Raw genomic sequence first — 21,566 nt, 5'->3', positions numbered from 1 at the left:
TCTCTCAAAGCATCTCAGTGCTCTGCTGCAGTGATGACCCTGGCTGATGAAACCGCCTCCCACTTTTGGGCTCCCAAGATCCTATTTTGAGTTGCAAGGCATTTTGCTGCCCTCCGGACCCAGATCTTAACCAGTTGAGTTAAGTTGCTGAACGGTCTTTCATCCACCAGCTTTCGGACAGCAGCACCCCCAGTGCTCCAGATATGGTGTCTCTTTCTTAATTGGCCTCTCGGCAGCTGGCAGACTCGGGAACGTTGATCCTTGTTGCCATGATGACCTTTAATCCAAATCTTTTAGGCCAGCTCCATGAGTGATGATGTCAGCGATATTCTGTGGTCCAGGAATTCACCACCAATTCTGAAGGTGTGTACTATTTTAGATTTCGCCAATCCTGTTGACAAAAAAGGTCTGGAAACCATAGCTCTCATGTTGTGTTGCACCCAGGACCATACTTGCCAACCTTGAGACCTCCGATTTCGGGAGGTGGGGGGTGGGGGGTGGGGGGCGTGGTCAAGGGTGGGGCGGGGGCGTGGTTGGGGGCGTGTTTAAGATATATATATATATAAGAAATACTTGACTTTCAGTGAATTCTAGCAATATATATATTTTATTACATATATATATATATATATATATACATATATATATATATATATACATATATATATATATATATATATATATATATATATATATATATATATATATATATATATATATATATATATATATATATATATATATATATATATATATATATAAAGAAATACTTGAATTTCAGTGTTCATTTATTTCCACATATACACACACATAACACTCATCTACTCATTGTTGAGTTAAGGGTTGAACAACCCTTAACTCAACATCCTTGTTCTATTCTCTGTCACTATTTCAGAACACACACATTATGCAAATATACATTATAAAATCAATAAGAAAACGGGAGCTCTAATTTGGGAGTCTGAATTAGAATCAGAAGTTCCTATATAAACATTGCGTACTCACGTCGCCTTTTTGTATTGATTACTGCAGCTGTGCACTGGATTCATTCACAAATACAAACTACAACTCACAAACACTTTAGAGTTAGGCTCCACCATCAGAATGTGTACTTAAACTTATAAAGATCACATGGATATTATTCAGTGAGTTGATTCACCAAAACTAACCTGTTATAGAGGAGGAAAAAGCACACAGGACGTTTCAATTATTCACAGACTGGTCACGCTCATCAGAATGACAAGACACTTCCGGTCTGCAGGTGATAGCATTCAATTGGGAAGAAACGCCCTACTGCTCCCAACTGACCAATGTGAATACTGATAAATGTGTAATGACAGCTCCAAAAACGAATTCAAACCACAAAATAAAATAAATAAATCAACACAAAAATGTGACACATTATGGGTGGGTCACATATGCATGTACAGTAGATGGCAGTATTGTCCTGTTTAAAAGTGTCACAACATTGCTGTTTACGGCAGACCAACTGCTTTACGGTAGGTAGACGAAAACTTGACTGCTGTTGTGTGTTGTTACCGCGCTGGGAGGACGTTAATGAAACTGCCTAACAATAAACCCACATAAGAAACCAAGAACTCGCCCTCGATCATTAGCTGTTTATATTATGGGAAAGCGGACGTGTGAACAGGCTGTCAACGCGTCACTCAGGTCCGCATGGAGCTGTAGGGGGCGTGGCCTCCAGCTCCGCCTGAATTTCGGGAGATTTTCGGGAGAAAATTTGTCCCGGGAGGTTTTCAAGAGAGGCGCTGAATTTCGGGAGTCTCCCGGAAAATCCGGCAGGGTTGGCAAGTATGCCCAGGACTGTTTGGCTGTCAACAATGTGGTTACACTGATTGACTTGAATTTGGCTGTGTTGCTCAAAATACTTCTTTAAAGGGGAACATTATCACAATTTCAGAATGGTTAAAACCATTAAAAATCAGTTCCCAGTGGCTTATTATATTTTTCGAAGTTTTTTAAAATTTTTTACCCATCACGCAATATCCCTAAAAAAAGCTTCAAAGTGCCTGATTTTAACCATCGTTATAAACACCCGTCCATTTTCCTGTGACGTCACATAGTGATGCCAACACAAACAAACATGGCGGAAAGAACAGCAAGTTATAGCGACATTAGCTCGGATTCAGACTCGGATTTCAGCGGCTTAAGCAATTCAACAGATTACGAATGTATTGAAACGGATGGTTGTAGTGTGGAGGCAGGTAGCGAAAACGAAATTGAAGAAGAAACTGAAGCTATTGAGCCAAATCGGTTTGAACCGTATGCAAGCGAAACCGACGAAAACGAGGACGAATTTGGCGATCGTCTTCTAACCAACGATTGGTATGTGTTTGTTTGGCATTAAAGGAAACTAACAACTATGAACTAGGTTTACAGCATATGAAATACATTTGGCAACAACATGCACTTTGAGAGTGCAGACAGCCCAATTTTCATCAATTAATATATTCTGTAGACATACCCTCATCCGCGCTCTTTTCCTGAAATCTGATCTGTCCAGTTTTGGAGTTAATGTCAGCAGGCCAGGGAAGCTAGGGTCGATATTCTTCTCTTGATCATCTTCGGTGGCATAAGGGACGGTAGAAGCGGTGTGAGCCAAGACATCCAGGGGGTTTAGGTCGCTCGTCTGCGGGAACAAACTGCCGCCATTGCTTGCCGTGCTACCGAGGTCCTTTGTCCCTGAATTGCTCACACACTCCGGCAGATTCAATGGGGGTCTGGCGGCAGATTTCTTTGACTTTATCGTTGGAAAGGCATCTGCTTTGAGTGTCGCAGGATATCCACACATTCTTGCCATCTCTGTCGTAGCATAGCTTTCGTCGGTAAAATGTGCAGAACAAACGTCCAATTTCTTGCCACTTTCGCATCTTTGGGCCACTGGTGCAACTTGAATCCGTCCCTGTTCGTGTTGTTACACCCTCCGACAACACACCGACGAGGCATGATGTCTCCAAGGTACGGAAAACAGTCGAAAAAACGGAAAATAACAGAGCTGATTTGACTCTGTGTTTGAGAAAATGGTGGATTGCTTTCTGACGCTCCGAGAGCGAATATTAGAAAGGCGTTTAATTCGCCAAAATTCACCCATTTAGAGTTCGGAAATCGGTTAAAAAAATATATGGTCTTTTTTCTGCAACATCAAGGTATATATTGACGCTTACATAGGTCTGGTGATAATGTTCCCCTTTAAGCGGGCGGAAAATACTGCTCCACACAGCTCTGCCTTGCCTGCTTCCCCTTTGTGGTCAAGGGGAGTCAATTTAGCTTTGGACTCCACTAGTCTCTCTGTCGAACCTTGGTCACAGGCCCCCACCAATAGCATGCTCACTGTCATCAGAGAAGGTGATTGCATCAGGTTCAGCTGCTGCGCCGGATGGTGTCAGGACTTTAAGAAACTTGACTTTGCTCAGCCGATCATATTCTTCAAAGAGGCAGATGACATCTTCTCTGAGCTTTTCTGATAGAGCTAGGTCCCATTTGTCTTTGACAGTTCTACATTTGGTTTTGGCCTCCTGAAATGCTCTCCGAACCAAAAGGGCCCCTTTCTGCTTTACAGGCGTCGTCAGCCCGATCGGGTCATACAGTCCACAAACTTGGTTTATCAACTCTCGTCGTGTCAGTGGGCCTGGGATCCAGGCTCTCACCTGCTCTGGCTAAAGGTCTTGGTCTTAACTACCTAACCTACTCAGAGGCCTAGTGGTTAGAGTGTCCGCCCTGTGAGTTCAAACCCCGGCCGAGTCATACCAAAGACTATAAAAATGGGAGCCATTACCTCCCTGCTTGGCACTCAGCATCAAGGCTTGGAATCGGGGGTTAAATCACCAAAAATTATTCCCGGGCGCGGCACAGCTGCTGCCCACTGCTCCCCTCACCTCCCAGGGGGTGAGCAAGGGGATGGGTCAAATGCAGAGGACAAAATTTCACCACACCTAGTGTGACAATCATTGGTACGTTTACTTAACTAAACTTGTCATCCTCCTGGGTGTAGCCGAGGCCAAGAGTTTTGCTGTCCTTCTCTCTGAGCTGAATCTGAAGCAGAATCACAGTCTTTAGGGAAGCTCCCTGTTCCTACTTCCCAGCAGTCCACAAAACGTTCCTCCAGAAGGTCTTATCTTTGTCCATGTGATGTCAGATGAAACACAAATTGAGCTGTTGAGCCACAATACCCAGCAATATGTTTGGAGGAGAAAAGGTGAGGCCTTTAATCCCAGGAACACCACCCCTACCGTCAAGCATGGTGGTGGTAGTATTATGCTCTGGGCCTGTTTTGCTGCCAATGGAACTGGTGCTTTAAGGAGAGTAAATGGGACAAGGAAAAATGAGGATTACCTCCAAATTCTTCAGGACATCCTAAAATCATCAGCCCGGAGGTTGGGTCTTTGGCGCAGTTGGGTGTTCCAACAGGACAATGACCCCAAACACATGTCAAAAGTGTTAAAGTTAAAGTATCAATGATTGTCACACACACACTAGATGTGGTGAGATTATCCTCTGCATTTGACCCATCACCCTCACCCATTGGGAGGTGAAGGGAGCAGTGGGCAGCAGCGGTGGCTGCACCCGGGAATAATTTTGGTGATTTAACCCCCAATTCCAACCCTTGATGCTGAGTGCATGGAATGGCTAAATCAGGCTAGAATTAAGGTTTTAGAATGTCCTGACTTAAACGTCTGGGCAATGCTGAAGAAACAAGTCCATGTCAGAAAACCAACAAATTTTGCTGAACTGCACCGATTTTGTCAAGAGGAGTGGTCAAAAATTCAACCAGAAGCTTGCCAGAAGCTTGTGGATGGCTACCAAAAGCGCCTTATTGCAGTGAAACTTGCCAAGGGACATGTAACCAAATATTAACATTGCTGTATGTATACTTTTGACCCAGCAGATTTGGTCACATTTTCAGTAGACCCATAATAAAGTCATAAAAGAACCAAACTTCATGAATGTTTTTTGTGACCAACAAGTATATGCTCCAATCACTTCATCACAAAAGAAATAAGAGTTGTAGAAATTATTGGAAACTCAAGACAGCCATGACATTATGTTCTTTACTTTTGACCACTACTGTAGGTACATACGCTCCCACATACATACACAAATACAATACATACATACTCATGGTACATACATCCACACGCACAGTCACTGTACAAACATGCATATACACATACTGTACATGTACAAGCACATATGCATACATACAGTCATGCATATAATCACGTTTTATCAAACATATATTAACATTCTTGCCCTAGAGGAAACTGGTTAAAACACGGCACACTGACAAAGCTAAACCTATTGTTACTATAACAATCTACAAGGTTAATATAGTTTGCTGCTCTTTCTTCCCCTCCATTTATCTGCTTTCTTTTGTGATTCAAGTTATCATTACATATATGTATCATTGCATTTGCAACAATTATATTGTTGATAATAGAGGTAATTATTATTATTAATCATAATCAATATTGCTATTTCTATTGGTTTTTTTTATTGCTCCATTTGTAGTGTAATTATGCTCATTGTCATTTCTATGTTATTGTTGTTGTTGTCTATATGTCTTATTCTTATACCCGTCTTGTACCTGCTATTTCCCCCTTTGTCTTCCTTTTTTTGTTCTTTCTATCCTCTCCTGCTGCTGTCCGGCTGCGCCAAACATTAATATAAATCCATTTAATAAAGTCAAATACAAATAAGGCAACAAGAGCAGTATCTCACACTTCTCTATTGTAAAGTAAATCTGTACAGCAGGTATGGGCATCTACATCAACAACATGATTTGTCTGAGTGACTGGACAGGACAGAAAAATAAATGAATAAACAACAACAACAAATTAAATAAGATGTTTCCGAGACATGTGCAGAACGCCAAAATTCGGGAAGAGCCTGTGTGACTTTTGTCCTACCTGGCTGTTTTGAGCTCTAATTCTGGATGGTATGTTTATTTTAAGGTTTGCCATAAAACTATCATCAAACCCCTCACACACAGGAGGCATGGTGGGAAATTTTGTCTGTAATTCATCAAGGTTTTTGGAAAAGGGGGCACGGTAATAACCTCCGGATTACCTAAGATTTTTCCTCCAGCCAAATCATTCCCTAAGAGGAAGTCAATACCTTTAATAGGCAAAACCGGGCACACAGCCACCGAAACAGGACCCGACACCAAGTATGACTCGAACTGAAGAGAGTGCATGGGTAATTTAGCAAATTTCATTCCATAGCACCGCACCAGCTCATCACGTAAAATAGTAACTGAGACTTTTACGTTACTATCAGACAGTGAGACAGTGGCGTGGCTAAAAGGGGAGGAGTATATTTACAGCTAGAATTCACCAAGTCAAGTATTTCATATATATATATATATATATATATATATATATATATATATATATATATATATATATATATATATATATATATATATATATATATATATATATATATATATATATATATATATATATGTGTATATATATATATATATATATGTATATATATATATTTATTTTATTATATATATATATGAAATACTTGAATTTCAGTGTTCATTTATTTACACGTATACACACACATAACACTCATCTACTCATTGTTGAGTTAAGTGTTGAATTGTCCATCCTTGTTCTATTCTCTGTCACTATTTTTCGAACCATGCTGAACACCCTCTCTGATGATGCATTGCTGTGTGGCACGCACAAAAGTGCTTTCATCAAATGCACTAGATGGCAGTATTGTCCTGTTTAAGAGTGTCACAACATTGCTGTTTACGGCAGACGAACTGCTTTACGGTATACAAAAAAGTGACTGTTGTTGTTGTGTGTTGTTGCCACGCTGGGAGGACGTTAATGAAACTGCCTAACAATAAACCCACATAAGAAACCAAGAACTCGCCCTCCATCATTCTATAGTTATACGTGATTGGGCAGGTACGCTTTTTTATATTGTGGAGGACCTGAGTCCGCCTGAATTTCGGGAGATTTTCGGGAGAAAATTTGTCCCGGGAGGTTTTCGGTAGAGGCGCTGAATTTCGGGAGTCTCCCGGAAAATCCGGGAGGGTTGGCAAGTATGCAAAAGGGAAATAAAAAATAGCCAGATTTGCACTCTCACTTTTAAAATAATGTTGCACTGAAGGGACTTTACCAGCACTACTGGTTTTGGTTTGGTCATCTTCAACAAGAAACAGCCGTTTTTAAATGACCAGGTTGCTTGCAGTACGTGAACATGGGCCGTACTTTGGCTGTGATCGGACCACTTTGTGATAGAGTTTGTGGGTCAAAACATACTCTTCAGCTAAAATACCAGCAGCAGACACTTTGTTCATTTAAATATGTTGTGATATTGTCTGGAAGACAATTTTTTAATTCCTTCATTAAAACTAGATTGCGGGCAGCACGGTAGAACAGAGGGTAGTGCATGTGCCTCACAATACGGAGGTCCTGAGTAGTCCCGAGTTCAATCTCAGCCTTGGGATCTTTCTGTGTGGAGTTTGCATGTTCTCCCCGTGACTGCATGGGTTCCCTCCGGGTACTCCAGCTTCCTCCCACCTCCAAAAAAACATACACCTGGATATAGATTGATTGGCAACATTAAATTGGCCCTAGTGTGTGAATGTGAGTGTGAATGTTGTCTGTCTATCTGTGTTGGCCCTGTGATGAGGTGGCGACTTGTCCAGGGTGTACCCCGCCTTCCGCCCGAATGCAGCTGAGATAGGCTCCAGCACCCCCCGTGACCCCAAAAGGGACAAGCAATAGAAAATGGATGGAAACTAGATTGCGAAGTTGCTCAAATTCTTTGACATCTTGTCCATAGCACCAGCGATCAATAGGCGCTATTTTTCCACGCCCAAACTTAACATAACCTTGTCCTTCTGCTTTTTAAATTGGCAAAACTTTTGCCTGTTAGTTTCTGGAACAAGTTCATACGACTTTAACACTGCAGTCTTCACCTCTTCATAATCACAACCAGACTCAGGTGAGAGAGACGTATGCCTCCTGGGCCTTACCCGTAAAAACACACTGCAATAAAAGTGGCCAAACATCTTTAGGCCATTTTAAGGTCGTTGCCACCCGCTCAAATAAGACAAAATAAGACGTAGACAATATATTTGTTCACGTCTCTCTCAGAAACGTGGAGAGACGGCTTTTGGATGAGTGTATAAAAGAACATTTGACATCACTTTTACCTTTATTGAAGACCCTTGATGGCGAAGACGACGATGAGTGTTGAGGGATTGGGAGGTGGTAGAGCCACTTTCGTACGTTGCAGCAAGTTATATCTTGAATTTAATAGTGGTTCTTACCTTCCTAATCAAAGTGCTGACACTCACAACTTTCTTTGGCCCTATAGTGGTGTATTTTGCAGTCATATTAAACAAATAATTGCTATACTATAGATGTATACCCCTGTATATTCCTCTTTTTCTCTTAGCACCAATTAAATTGGCTTCTTGTGGAAATTAGTGCTACAAAAAAGCCAAAGAAAAAGACAGGCATGTACATAAAATAAGTCCCTTGAGCTGCGTAATATGCGTGACGTCATTCATGCCGGTGGTTAGAACAATGTAGGTTTATGTGCCTTCAGAGGCGTATATTTCACAAAATTGTATAGCCTCACGGACAGTTGAGATTAGAAGGTCCAATGTGGGTATTAATAAATGGGTTGTACTTGTATAGCGCTTTTCTACCTTCAAGGTACTCAAAGCGCTTTGACACCACTTCCACATTTACCCACACACACATTCACATTCACATACTGATGGAGGGAGCTGCCATGCAAGGCGCTAACCAGCACCCATCAGGAGCAAGGGTGAAGTGTCTTGCTCAGGACACAACGGACATGACGAGGTTGGTACTAGGTGGGGATTGAACCAGGGACCCTCGGGTCGCGCACGGCCATTCTTCCACTGCGCCACGCCACGCATTTATTTACATCAAATTCGCTGTCAGATTCTCGTCGGACAGTTGCTTCCAATTCCAATTTATGCAGTTCAAATTTATGCTGTAGTTCTTTTTCTTTAAAGTCGATACGTCTAATCTCCACTTCTAGCGCTAATTTACGCACATCTGGGTCAAGTGGTGCGGGAGCACGGTGGGAAACAGCGCCAACAAGAGGAAGAATAATCTCCTCTGCTAGAGCAGTGTGCATTACATGCTTAATTTCTGCTTTATATCTTGTTTACAGAACAGTATTTTATAGTGAGAAGCAACAGAGAACAGATGAGCTTTAGTGCATCCATCAAGTTTTTTAAGACTCGGCTTAGCCGAAATGTCTTCTAAATGAAACTTCACAAGGCCAAAAAAACATGCAGTGTACCAAAAAGGCCGCAAAAATGAGTACAATTGACTGCGTAAGCCTCAACCACCCAACAGCTATTATTTATTTACAAACTTATTTTAATTGGGCTACACCAAAAAAGAAACAGTGCAGTGAAGTTGTCTGTTAAGTGGTACACGACAAATTACAGCAAACCAGAGTAACTTATCTATGCCTGCCCATTAAGAACGGCACCTGTCTGATTATACCAGGGGTCGGCAACCCAAAATGTTGAAAGAGCCATATTGGACCAAAAATACAAAAAAAAATCTGTCTGAAGCCGCAAAAAATTAAAAGCCTTCTATAAGAAGGCAACACATAATTTAAGTGTCTTTATAAACTATATTAGCCTACTATCAAAGGCTGACGCAAATCTTCATTGACAGAAATGTTGTATTTTAATTTTTATTCTACACATTTTTACAACATTGGAAAACATTAGTAAAATTGAGGCTTCTCACAGGATGAGATAACTTCTGGAAACAACGGTCTTAGAATAGCCAAAGGTATAGATGTGTGTGTCCAAGTTTAGGGAAATGGCAGGCTGTCTTTTTCTAATGGATTTATTACAATCTTTGCAAGCTGGATAACGTTTGCTGTGGTCTGGAACAACATGGCACACAAACATGAGAAATGCAGACAATATTACATACAGATAATGTGTCATAAGACATGCAAATATAAATTAAATACACAGAGGACATAAGTAAAATAAATTAAATGAGCTCTATTATACCTACAAACGACGCATAATGATGCAATATTTACATACAGATAGCTTAAATAGCATGTTAGTATCAATTAGTTTGCAGTCATCGATTGACCAAATATGCCTGATAAGCACTCCAGCAAATCAATAAAATCAACAAAGCTCACCTTTGTGCATTCACGCAGAGCATAAAACGTTTGGTGGACAAAATGAGACAAAGAATGAGTGGCATAAAACATGTCTTTCTGTGGCAGCATCGGAGAAAGTTGTACATGTAAACTGAAAGAGTTCCAGGAAGCCACGAGGGCGGCGCTAAAGAGCCTAGAGCCGCGGGCAGTTTTGTCGTCAGGCAGTTTGCGTCCTTGTGACACTATAGGAAACCAACAGACAAGTGACGCCCATAGGGACTCTCAGCTTGACAAGGATACAACTGGTCGCTAAACACAAATGTATTGCACATATAGACTTCCCTTACCTATGCTTCCTGCACAGACACCATCAAAACGGGACATTTAACGAAAAATAGTCCAAAAGCCTCCGTCAAAGTGCGCACGCGCACTCGTGTCAGAATGCACAAGGTCCTCAGGATTCCTGAATGACATAGCAATGGGAAACACCGCTTGACTGTCGCTCAAAAGTAGGTCAAAGCTTTGGCGCAAAATGAGAACAAAAAAAAGTTTGCAACCATCCAAACGTTCCTGAACAGCGCAATCAAAAAGTGTTTTGACATTGGACACCATCCGAAGTGCTGCAACTTGTACAAAATTCACCACACCTAGTGTGTGTGTGACAATCATTGGTACTTTAACTTTACTTTAACTTTAGTTTAAAGACAGTTCATTTTGACTGTCCCATATTTGTCGTTTCACTTTCAGTTCCTTTTGTTTTGGAGCTACAAGGGCAGGTTTTGGGTCTGACTAACATGTGGCTAAATTATGTCCGTCTTCCTTACAGCGGAAGTACTGAGACGGCTTGGTGAAGGTAAGTACTCAGTCTTTGCGTGATCAGGTTTTTTATTTACAGGTTTCTTTGGTTGATCTTTTTCGAGGGTTCCTGGGTTTTTTTGTTTCACAACCAGCTAATTGACTTCATAGATCAGCGACTTGTCTGTTTTAAATCCTCCAGATTGTTTGACTCGACTGCAGCAGTTTTTGAATTTACTTCAGTGACTGTTTGTTGGTTAGAAACTGCTTTTTGCATTGTGGAAATAAAGTGTCTTCTCATTCGCGTGCTTTTAACTTATTGTCTTTTTTCTGCAGTACGAAGGAGAAGTAATAACTGCATAAGTGGCTACAGGTCCAAGGGGACAAATGACATCGGAAGCAGGAGCAAGAAGACTTTCAAGGGTCTTACCAGTCTTTTCCAAGTCAGACGAAGAAGCATCATCAATTATCAAGTCAAGATGAAAACGCCACGTTTCATAATAGGATTCACTGTACGGTTTGGGCATCTTGCTAGAGAAAGTTCTGATTTTTTTAAAGTAGAGTGGGCTTTTGATGCCTTTTCTACACTTTTAATAAAAGGCTCAACTAGAATCTTCTGGATCTCTCATGGGTTAAGATAATTTGGGCTGTCAAGTTGGATCTTAAGGGACTTTGGACTGTGCTCTGACTGAGGTTAGGGAAGTAAGATGTTTCAGTTAAATGCAGAGGTGAGACTCCGCTTTGGGTGGGTTTCACAATAGAGTATGTTTGATTAACAGTATTTTCGATGTCTCAGCAGGTTCAAGGGTCTATTGTGGACATTACCTCCTGCAACAAAACTCTTCCCACTAAACTTGGCTTAACACTTAAGCTTGCAAAGGTAAGTGTCAATAACACTGCCCGCTACAGTTTTAGTGTACAATTTAGATAACGCTTGAATGCAGTATTTAATGTTGGGTCTGTCGGTGGACTGTAACAGGTATGGCAATAAAGTTGCTAAGGTTGCGACTGCTACACCGGAACTCTACAATTTGACTATTGTAAAATTTAGTTGAAGCATCCATCCATCCATTTTCTACCGCTTATTCCCTTTGGGGTCGCGGGGGGCGCTGGAGCCTATCTCAGCTACAATCGGGCGGAAGGCGGGGTACACCCTGGACAAGTCGCCACCTCATCGCAGGGCCAACACAGATAGACAGACAACTTTCACACTCACATTCACACACTAGGGCCAATTTAGTGTTGCCAATCAACCTATCCCCAGGTGCATGTCTTTGGAGGTGGGAGGAAGCCGGAGTACCCGGCTTCTGTTGAAGCATCATCAACAGTAAACACTGTACACACAGTATCATGTTGCTCCAAAACCTCTTTGTAGTTCTTTCTGTCAGTTACACCACCAACAATGACTGCATTTGGTACTTTGACACCATATGTCTGGACAAGATCCATTCTGACAGTATAATTTGTTTTGTCAGAGGTCAAGGGGTTTCCAATGTTGTCACACAACGCCCTAGGCTCCTGGCTAGCTCGACACCTTTTTATTTTGGACCTTTTTGGATAATTGGGCCAAATCAGAAATATTCTTGGACTGTCTGAGCCAAGGGAGTGCAACAACAATGTACACAGGGTTTAATTATTTGCATTTTAATTTCTCTATTTGCAAATAATATACGTTTTGAACTGTGCACGATATAATAAAGTGCATAAAAACGAAAAAAAAAAAAAAAATAGTCATAATGTTTGTTTTTATTTCCTAGTATGTTATCTCCTACGTGACCATGCAGTCGGGTCACATTTACCAGTTTTTGGTTCGGGTCAGCTTGCCATGCAACTCTGGGAAAATCTCGTAAGTCTGGGATCCAGTCCAGGGAAAAAGCTAAATATAAACAGAGAAGCAACTTAAAACCTGACCTGAAAGAGGTCAGAATAGTACAGGTTAATGTATGCACTGTAGTATTTTCAATGGCAACTAACAAAACTTTTACAAAATAAAAATCAAATAACTTCTAGTTGTACGACATATTTTTCACAATACACTCAACTTAAAGTGTATAACGTCAAAACAAGAGAAAAATGCAAATGAAACACTTCACACGTATTATGCTCGTGCTACGATGGCAAGGCCAAGCGAGTATCTTCAAGGCTACAAATAGCATGTGTTCTTGGCATGTTTTTACATTAACAATATGGCACAAAAACAACCTTTTATGACAATTCTTATTTCAGTATCTATGATTGGCAACACTAAATTGGCCCTAGTGTGTGGATGTGAGTGTGAATGTTGTCTGTCTATCTGTGTTGGCCCTGCGATGAGGTGGTGACTTGTCCAGGGTGTACCCCGCCTTCCGCCCGATTGTAGCTGAGATAGGCTCCAGCGCCCCCCGCGACCCTAAAAGGGAATAAGCGGTAGAAAATGGATGGATGGATGATAAAACAAAGTTAGCAGCTGTGCTACACACACAATACAAATCTTAGCATGCGTTAGGGCTGAGCGTGCACCTGCAGCACCCAGCTCAAGCGGCAAATAGCATCGGCTCTCGGTCTCTTAACATAACATTTTGGACACCTTTTGTTTAGTGCTTTCAGCCGGAAGTACAAGTGTCTACTTGTTATCCATAGTGTTTCTATTAGTGTGGATTCTTTATTCATCACTCCAAGCAATGTTTGTAAATATTATTTAAACTTATTCTTAATCGATTAAAATAAATAAAAAATCAATTGAAAAAAAAAAAAAATTTTTTTTTTGATTTGTTGTGTGCTTAAATCTGTCCTGTCTCGCCACTAAGATGAATCATATTGTTGATGTAGAAGCCCATATCTGCTGTACAGATTTACTTTAGAAAAGAGAAGTGTGGGATACTTCTCTTGTTACCTTATTTGTATCTGACTTTATCAAATGTTTGGGTAGATTTTTATCGAATAAAACCAGTTTTCTTTTAAAGGGGAACATTATCACAATTTCAGTAGGGTTAAAACCATTAAAAATCAGTTCCCAGTAGCTTATTTTATTTTTCGAAGTTTTTTTCAAAATTTTACCCATCACGCAAGATCCCTAACAAAAGCTTCAAAGTGCCTGATTTTAACCATCGTTATATACATCCGTCCATTTTCCTGTGACGTCACATAGTGATGCCAATACAAACAAACATGGCGGATAGAACAGCAAGGTAGCAACATTAGCTCGGATTCAGACTCGGATTTCAGCGGCTTAAGCGAAATTGAAGAAGAAACTGAAGCTATTGAGCCATATCGGTTTGAACCGTATGCAAGCGAAACCGACGAAAACGACACGACAGCCAGCGACACGGGAGAAAGCGAGGACGAATTCGGCGATTGCCTTCTAACCAACGATTGGTATGTGTTTGTTTTTAAGTGTTGTAATGTTTTTAAGCTAAATTATTGGTAAACACAGTTTATGTATAATAATTTACGTAAAACCGCGAGTAATGAATAAAGTTTTCATCAATTAATATATTCTGTAGACATACCCTCATCCGCTCTCTTTTCCTGAAAGCTGATCTGTCCAGTTTTGGAGTTGATGTCAGCAGGCCAGGGAAGCTAGGGTCGATATTCTTCTCTTGATCATCTTCGGTGGCATAAGGGACGGTGTGAGCCAAGACATCCAGGGGGTTTAGCTCGCTCATCTGCGGGAACAAACTGCTGCCATTGCTTGCCGTGCTACCGAGGTCCTTTGTCCCTGAATTGCTCACACACTCCGGCAGATTCAATGGGGGTCTGGCGGCAGATTTCTTTGACTTTATCGTTGGAAATGCATCTGCTTTGAGTGTCGCAGGATATCCACACATTCTTGCCATCTCTGTCGTAGCCTACCACCAAACCCCGTCCACCTCAACCGATGCACGGAGGGGGGTTGATGTGTGGGAGGGCAGGGTTGGGGGGGCGGGGTTTGGTGGTAGCGGGAGTGTATAATGTAGCCCGGAAGAGTTAGGGATGCATGGGGTTCTGGGTATTTGTTTTGTTATGTTTATGTTGTGTTACGGTGCGAATGTTCTCCCAAAATGTGTTTGTCATTCTTGTTTGGTGTGGGTTCACATTGTGGCGCATATTTGTAACAGTGTTAAAGTTGTTTATATCGCCACCCTCAGTGTAACCTGTATGGCTGTTGACCAAGTATGCCTTGCAGTCACTTACGTGTGCAGGCAGAGGCCGCATACAACATGTGACTGGGCTGGCACGCTGTTAGTACAGACTATAGAGGGCGCTAATAGCAGTGCCATCATGGCACGCCCTTATTATTGTTGTTGGGGTGAAAGTCAGCAGACATTCGAAAGGATAATAGCTCTGAATTATGGGACTCTCCCGGGAAAATCGGGAAGGTTGGCAAGTATGACGCTGTCAAGCAGCATTGATATAAACCTCGCGGGCCGCACTAACATTACATTTTCTTATAAATGGTGCGGGCCACAAAATAACGTCTCACAAGCCGCGTGTCTGAGACCCCTGGTTTATACATAGCACAAAGCAAAAAAAAACGTTGTATGCAGTGTTAATACATTTTACATTTTTTTAAAAGTTTAAAGTTTTGTGGCTCCCATTGTTTTCTTTCATTTGTGAAACGGGTCAAAATGGCTCTTTGAGTGGTAAAGGTTGCCGACCCTTGTCCTAGTGTGTGAATGTGAGTGTGAATGTTGTCTGTCTATCTGTGTTGGCTCTGTGATGAGGTGGCGACTTGTCCAGGGTGTACGCCGCCTTCCGCCCGTGTGCAGCTGGGATGGAGTCCAGCACCCCCTGCGACCCCGAAAGGGACAAGCGGTAGAAAATGGATGGACGGAATTATACATTGGAAATGTTTTTGAATGCCCCTCCCTTGTTCCTACAGTATAAACGAGGACAAAGTGGAGATATGCTTTTCCATTTTTATTATACCCGTCTGTGTGGGTTGTTTTGCTCGCAACGCTGTCACTCCACCTAGCTCATTTAAGTGTGTGTTTGGTCAGAAATGGCTCTTATGTGTTCACCGGAGCACTCATTCTAAAGATGTGGCGTGATTGACGCCGTTGCAGTTCTCTTTATGCCAGGTAATTGGAAAACAGCGGCACAGTCAGTCCCTCTTGTGTACACATACCCACTTGGACATTGACAATAGAAAAACAGCACTCGTACGTACATGAAAGCCTCCTCCAGAATGACCTCCTCGGCCTGTCTTTCTATTTCAGAATATTTCATATTTTATTACATTAGACTTGTTCTTGGCAGGTTAATGCTCACAGATGTCTGCAATGCTCAGATGGCTTGAGGGGGCAGGTACCATCTGAGCTGTGTCGGGGGGAGAGAGAGTCATTTTAACAGCACCCTCCACTTAGCCTGACACATAATTTCCTAGTACCAATGAATGTGCTAATGAGACAAAATGTTTTTCGATAGAACAAATCTTGGCAGGCATCTGTGAATTATTCATTGGACCTGGTAAGTTAGCATCGAATCGCCAAGCATAATTCACAGACGCAGCATGAAGGCGACATCCTCGCTGTGTGCTTCATGTTCACTATTATTATAATCTTAAAGTTGGCATTAGACAGGTGGGTCTGTTTACACAAGTGCAGGAACTACAATATATTTTGATTTTTTTTTTTTTTTTTTTCACAGCTAAAGTGATAAATTCCATGTTCTCGCTGTGGGTTTATTTCCTGTTTATGTGGGCCATCCTTGACTGACCGTGACAGTGTGAAAACAGCCTTCATGCCATGATGCAGAAATTGCAGTAACACGAGAAAAAAATAATGCCTGGGTGTTTTTATTTTTTATTTTTTATATGTGCTGTCAAGTGTGAGAAATTGATTGATGCCAATCGAAATTCACACATGTAGGTGTGTGTGTGTGTGTGTAGTGTGTATGCACAGTGCAGGTGGGCTATTGTAATATCATTTTCCCAAATAAGTAAGTGATAGTTACAATCAGAATCAAACAAGGCTTTATGTGTGCAACAAAAAATGGTAAGCCATTGAGCAAATATACAAGACAGACCATATGTAACAGTCCCTGGTCCGTGTACCTTCCGTTCATTCTATTTCCAATTCTGAAACGCAAATCAAAAAACAAAGTTAGGTCCGTTTTTCGATTTTTCCTATATATGGCAGATTTGAAAACAAACAAAAAAGGGTTGATTTTCAATAAAATATTGCCATAAAATTTTATTTTGTGCTGTTTTTCTTTTATGGATTTTAATTTTTCCAGATAAACACAAAAATCCAATTCATGTTTATCCAAAATGCAAAAATGCGTGTTTATCTGTGTGATGACAAATTGAACCGGAAGCAGTATTTTTAGCTTTTCCTTCGCGTTTAGCATCCATCCAACCATTTTCTACCGCTTGTCTCTTTTGCGTTTAGTATGTTTTTAGCATAACGCTTACACCTTTTGTTCAGCAGGAGTCCTATTGTCGTTTTAAAAATGTGTCATTAAATAGTTGTCCAACTTTTGTTTCAGAAATAAAAATAGAAAAAAATGGCGCGAAATTAGTTTTTTGATTTGCATTTGAGAATTCGAAATCGAATGAACGGGAGGTACACAGACCCACCACACTGTTTTTTTTGTTTAGTTTTTTAACAGGCCAGTCCATGAATAGAAACTTTCGGTTCCTGTGTGGGAATGTGAAAAAAATTTTGGTCCGTTTTTTGTGTATGCTGACTAATGATTTAAATTTTTGTTATATGATATATAATTAGTGATATAACTGTGACACATTTCATATAAATTTGGTATCGTGACCAAAATGATCACGGTTATTATTACTATTGCGGTATTGTTGAATGTGCTCAAAAAGTACTTAAACACAGACTGATATCTTTTGACCAAGTTTTATTAAAATTAAAAATAACTAAAATAAATAGACACACTGTTAGAAAACCCACTGTTTTGCATGTTTCTTATGTTTAACTGATAGTGTTTTCCAATTAGTATTTAATCTGTTTTAATGGCTAAGTTTTATTGTTTTAAATATTGGTTTGTCCTGTAGAACTTTAATAATTATTTAAACAAAAAGTGCGTAACAAATACACATCTATTATTATTATTTATATATACATTATATTTTGCGGCGTCCAGTGGTGGGCCGTGTGTTTCCCACCTAGGCTTTCAGTGATGTCCCACCTAGGCCTCCAGTGATGTCCAACTGATTGAGATCCACACATGACCATTGCTGGTGAAATACAATACAGAAACACATTTACGCACTACTAGGCATGGTACAAAACAAGTTATTTTCTGGCGCATTTAAAAATCAATAAACCCGCATCAGCAATTAAAACATATCTTTTGTGGTACTGTCAAAATTTAAATTGCAAAAAGCATTTAAACATGAAAAAAATAAAGAAATACAATATCTGAACTCACATTTCATCGACAGCTGAGTGAGCTTCCGGGGTTAGCCGAGATGGTCACACAAGATGTAGTTTCTCTTTAAATATCCTTCTTGAAAATGGCCTTGCAGATATATGTGTTGTCTTGTCTAATCATAAAAGATGCAGACGAGGCGAGTTGGCTGAGTTCTTAAAGTTTACTCCACAGCGTGCTCATCAAATATATCCCGAGTCTACATTCAACAACCTAAACGGGGTTTCTGCGAATGCTATTCACTACTGTGGCATGCTGGGTCATGGAGTTCTTATGTTACCTAGTTCATAACATCACTATATATCTGCCTTAGGCCATCTAGAAGGCCTTACTGACAACAATGTGTGATCTGATTGGCTATTGCAACTGTCTGTCACTGTATGTTCCCTTTCGCTTACAGTGCACAGACGCCAGCGTTGCTGAATCTGAAGGCTTCTGGCAGATTTGGTACAGCATGGCAACATAAACTAGCTGAATTCTGATCGGATAAAAACTCTTATCAACTAAAAACAACAGCGCTGGAAGGAGCATAGTATGACATGGAGAGAATATGAATAGTTTTAGATATTTAGGGAAAGTAAATACAAAAATACTTTTATCTTTAATTATGATCATGATTTCTGGTTATGTTAGGCCAGCAGAAAAGGCCTTGCTGGCCCTGACGTCCCCCACTGGCGGCATCTGACTTTGTTCAGTGGTCTTAAATACACTGTAAAAACGCATCTGTCTCATATTTAAAGTACAGAACGAACACTCTGTTCTAAGAGAGCACAGCTTGTAGGTTCAATGTGCACAATTGAATATCTTAGTTGGTCAGAGAGTAATGTTTTTATATACGTAAGTTTAGATTGGTTTATGTATTTTCTTAATGGGGAAATATGTTAATGTCTCTTGTTTTCATGTTAGCATTTAGGCTAGTGAGATGGCGCCACTAGTTTATCAAAGTGCAGTTATCAATCACGGCTTTTTGATCATTAATTCAAAATGGCAATAATAACCGCAGTTATCATTAAAACAATTTTTCATTACATCCCTAAATATAATAGTAAAACTGTTTTTGTAGATGTACTTTCTTCTCTTTGACACTGAAAAAAGAATGCTGTTGTTTTTAAATATTGTTTTTTGTAATACAATTTTTCAATTTTAATTCATGAAAATAAAACTAAATTACCAAAATGAACCTCCAAGTCTTCGCAAGCTCTCATTGTTTTTGTTATTGCCGAAAATGTCTTATTTTGCAACAGCTTTTTCACAAACTCACGTAACACATTGCAATGTTTTAAGGACATTTTTCAATGTCATTGCATCAGCTTGTGAGATAGGCATACTTTCCAATCTTGAGACCTCCGATTTCGGGAGGTGGGGGGGGTTGGATTGTCGGGGGTGGGGCTGGGGTGGGGTTGAGGGGCGTGGTTGGGGGCGTGGTTAAGAGGGGAGGAGTATATTTACAGCTAGAATTCACCAAGTCAAGTATTTCATATATATATATATATATATATAAGAAATACTTGACTTTCAGTGAATTCTAGCTATATATATATATATATATATATATATATATATATATATATATATATATATATATATAAGGCTTATGGCCATACTACCCTGAGCACGCCTGATCTCGTCAGATCTCGGAAGCTAAGCCGGGTTGGGCCTGGTTAGTACTTGGATGGGAGACTGCCTGGGAATACCAGGTGCTGTAAGCTATGGCTTCACGGTGGCAGAGGGGTTAGTGCATCTGCCTCACAATACGAAGGTCCTGAGTAGTCTTGGGTTCAATCCCGGGCTCGGGATCTTTCTGTGTGGAGTTTGCATGTTCTCCCCGTGACTGCGTGGGTTCCCTCCGGGTACTCCGGCTTCCTCCCACCTCCAAAGACATGCACCTGGGGATAAGTTGATTGGCAACACTAAATTGGCCCTAGTGTGTGGATGTGAGTGTGAATGTTGTCTGTCTATCTGTGTTGGCCCTGCGATGAGGTGGCGACTTGTCCAGGGTGTACCCCGCCTTCCGCCCGATTGTAGCTGAGATAGGCTCCAGCGCCCCCCGCGACCCCAACGGGAATAAGCGGTAGAAAATGGATGGATGGATGGATATATATATATATATATATATATATATATATATATATATATATATATATATATATATAAATAAGAGAAATACTTTAATTTCAGTGTTCATTTATTTACACATATACACACACATAACACTCATCTACTCATTGTTGAGTTAAGGGTTGAATTGTCCATCCTTGTTCTATTCTCTGTCACTATTTTTCTAACCATGCTGAACACCCTCTCTGATGATGCATTCTGCTTCGTCTCCTTGTTGTGTGCGCAGTTGTGCACTCTCTAAAAGCCGTAGATGTTATTGTCACATATGCATGTATAGTAGATGGCAGTATTGTCCTGTTTAAGAGTGTCACAACATTGCTGTTTACGGCAGACGAACTGCTTTACGGTAGACGAAAACATGACTGCTGTAGTTGTGTGTTGTTGCCGCGCTGGGAGGACGTTAATGAAACTGCCTAACAATAAACCCACATAAGAAACCAAGAACTCGCCCTCCATCATTCTATAGTTATAACGTGATTGGGCAGGCACGCTGTTTATATTGTGGGAAAGCGGACGTGAAAACAGGCTGTCGACACGTCACTCAGGTCCGCCTGAATTTCGGGAGATTTTCAGGAGAAAATTTGTCCCGGGAGGTTTTCGGGAAAGGCGCTGAATTTCGGGAGTCTCCCGGAAAGGGTTGGCAAGTATGGAGATAGGCTCCAGCGCCCCCCGCGACCCCGAAGGGAATGAGCGGTAGGAAATGGATGGATGGATGGATGCATTAGCTTGTACTTATTTATGAATTTGTTATCAATGTTTTAAGGGTTTTTTGTAACCCTAAACTTCCAAAATACCTAATTTCAGCAATCTGTCAATGCAAAGAGGGACGTGAGGATGTGAGGATGGGAGAACGTGGGCGGGTGATGCAGCGACGCATTAGATTCAGGCAGACAGCACATTTAAGTGCTGATCAGGGACAAATTCGACAGGCGAAAATGACAATGATGGGCTAATATGTGCGGGGGAAATTGTGAGGATTGGGCAAAGTTGCGAGGCCGCGCATCAATTGCAGGGATTTCTTTAATCTTTATTTATGTTATTTATATTTATTTATATATATTTTTCAAATTTATTTATTTATTTATTTTTCCAAGATGGCTCCGCTGTAATGGCTGCTGTTGGCAGGAGCT

At 40.8% G+C, this 21,566-nt stretch overlaps 1 non-coding gene across 1 annotated transcript; it reads left to right on the top strand.

The window, feature by feature from the left end:
- Window positions 1-19,908: 19,908 nt before the first annotated feature.
- LOC133605477 (5S ribosomal RNA) lies at window positions 19,909-20,027 on the top strand. The gene has a single exon (XR_009815146.1). It is a non-coding gene; the product is annotated as a 5S ribosomal RNA (ribosomal RNA).
- Window positions 20,028-21,566: the final 1,539 nt, after the last annotated feature.

The sequence above is a fragment of the Nerophis lumbriciformis genome, linkage group LG04, assembly GCF_033978685.3.
Source record: "Nerophis lumbriciformis linkage group LG04, RoL_Nlum_v2.1, whole genome shotgun sequence".
Taxonomy (NCBI): domain Eukaryota; kingdom Metazoa; phylum Chordata; class Actinopteri; order Syngnathiformes; family Syngnathidae; genus Nerophis; species Nerophis lumbriciformis.
Note: the sequence above shows the minus strand (reverse complement) of the source record. Positions and strands in the feature narration are given on the sequence as shown.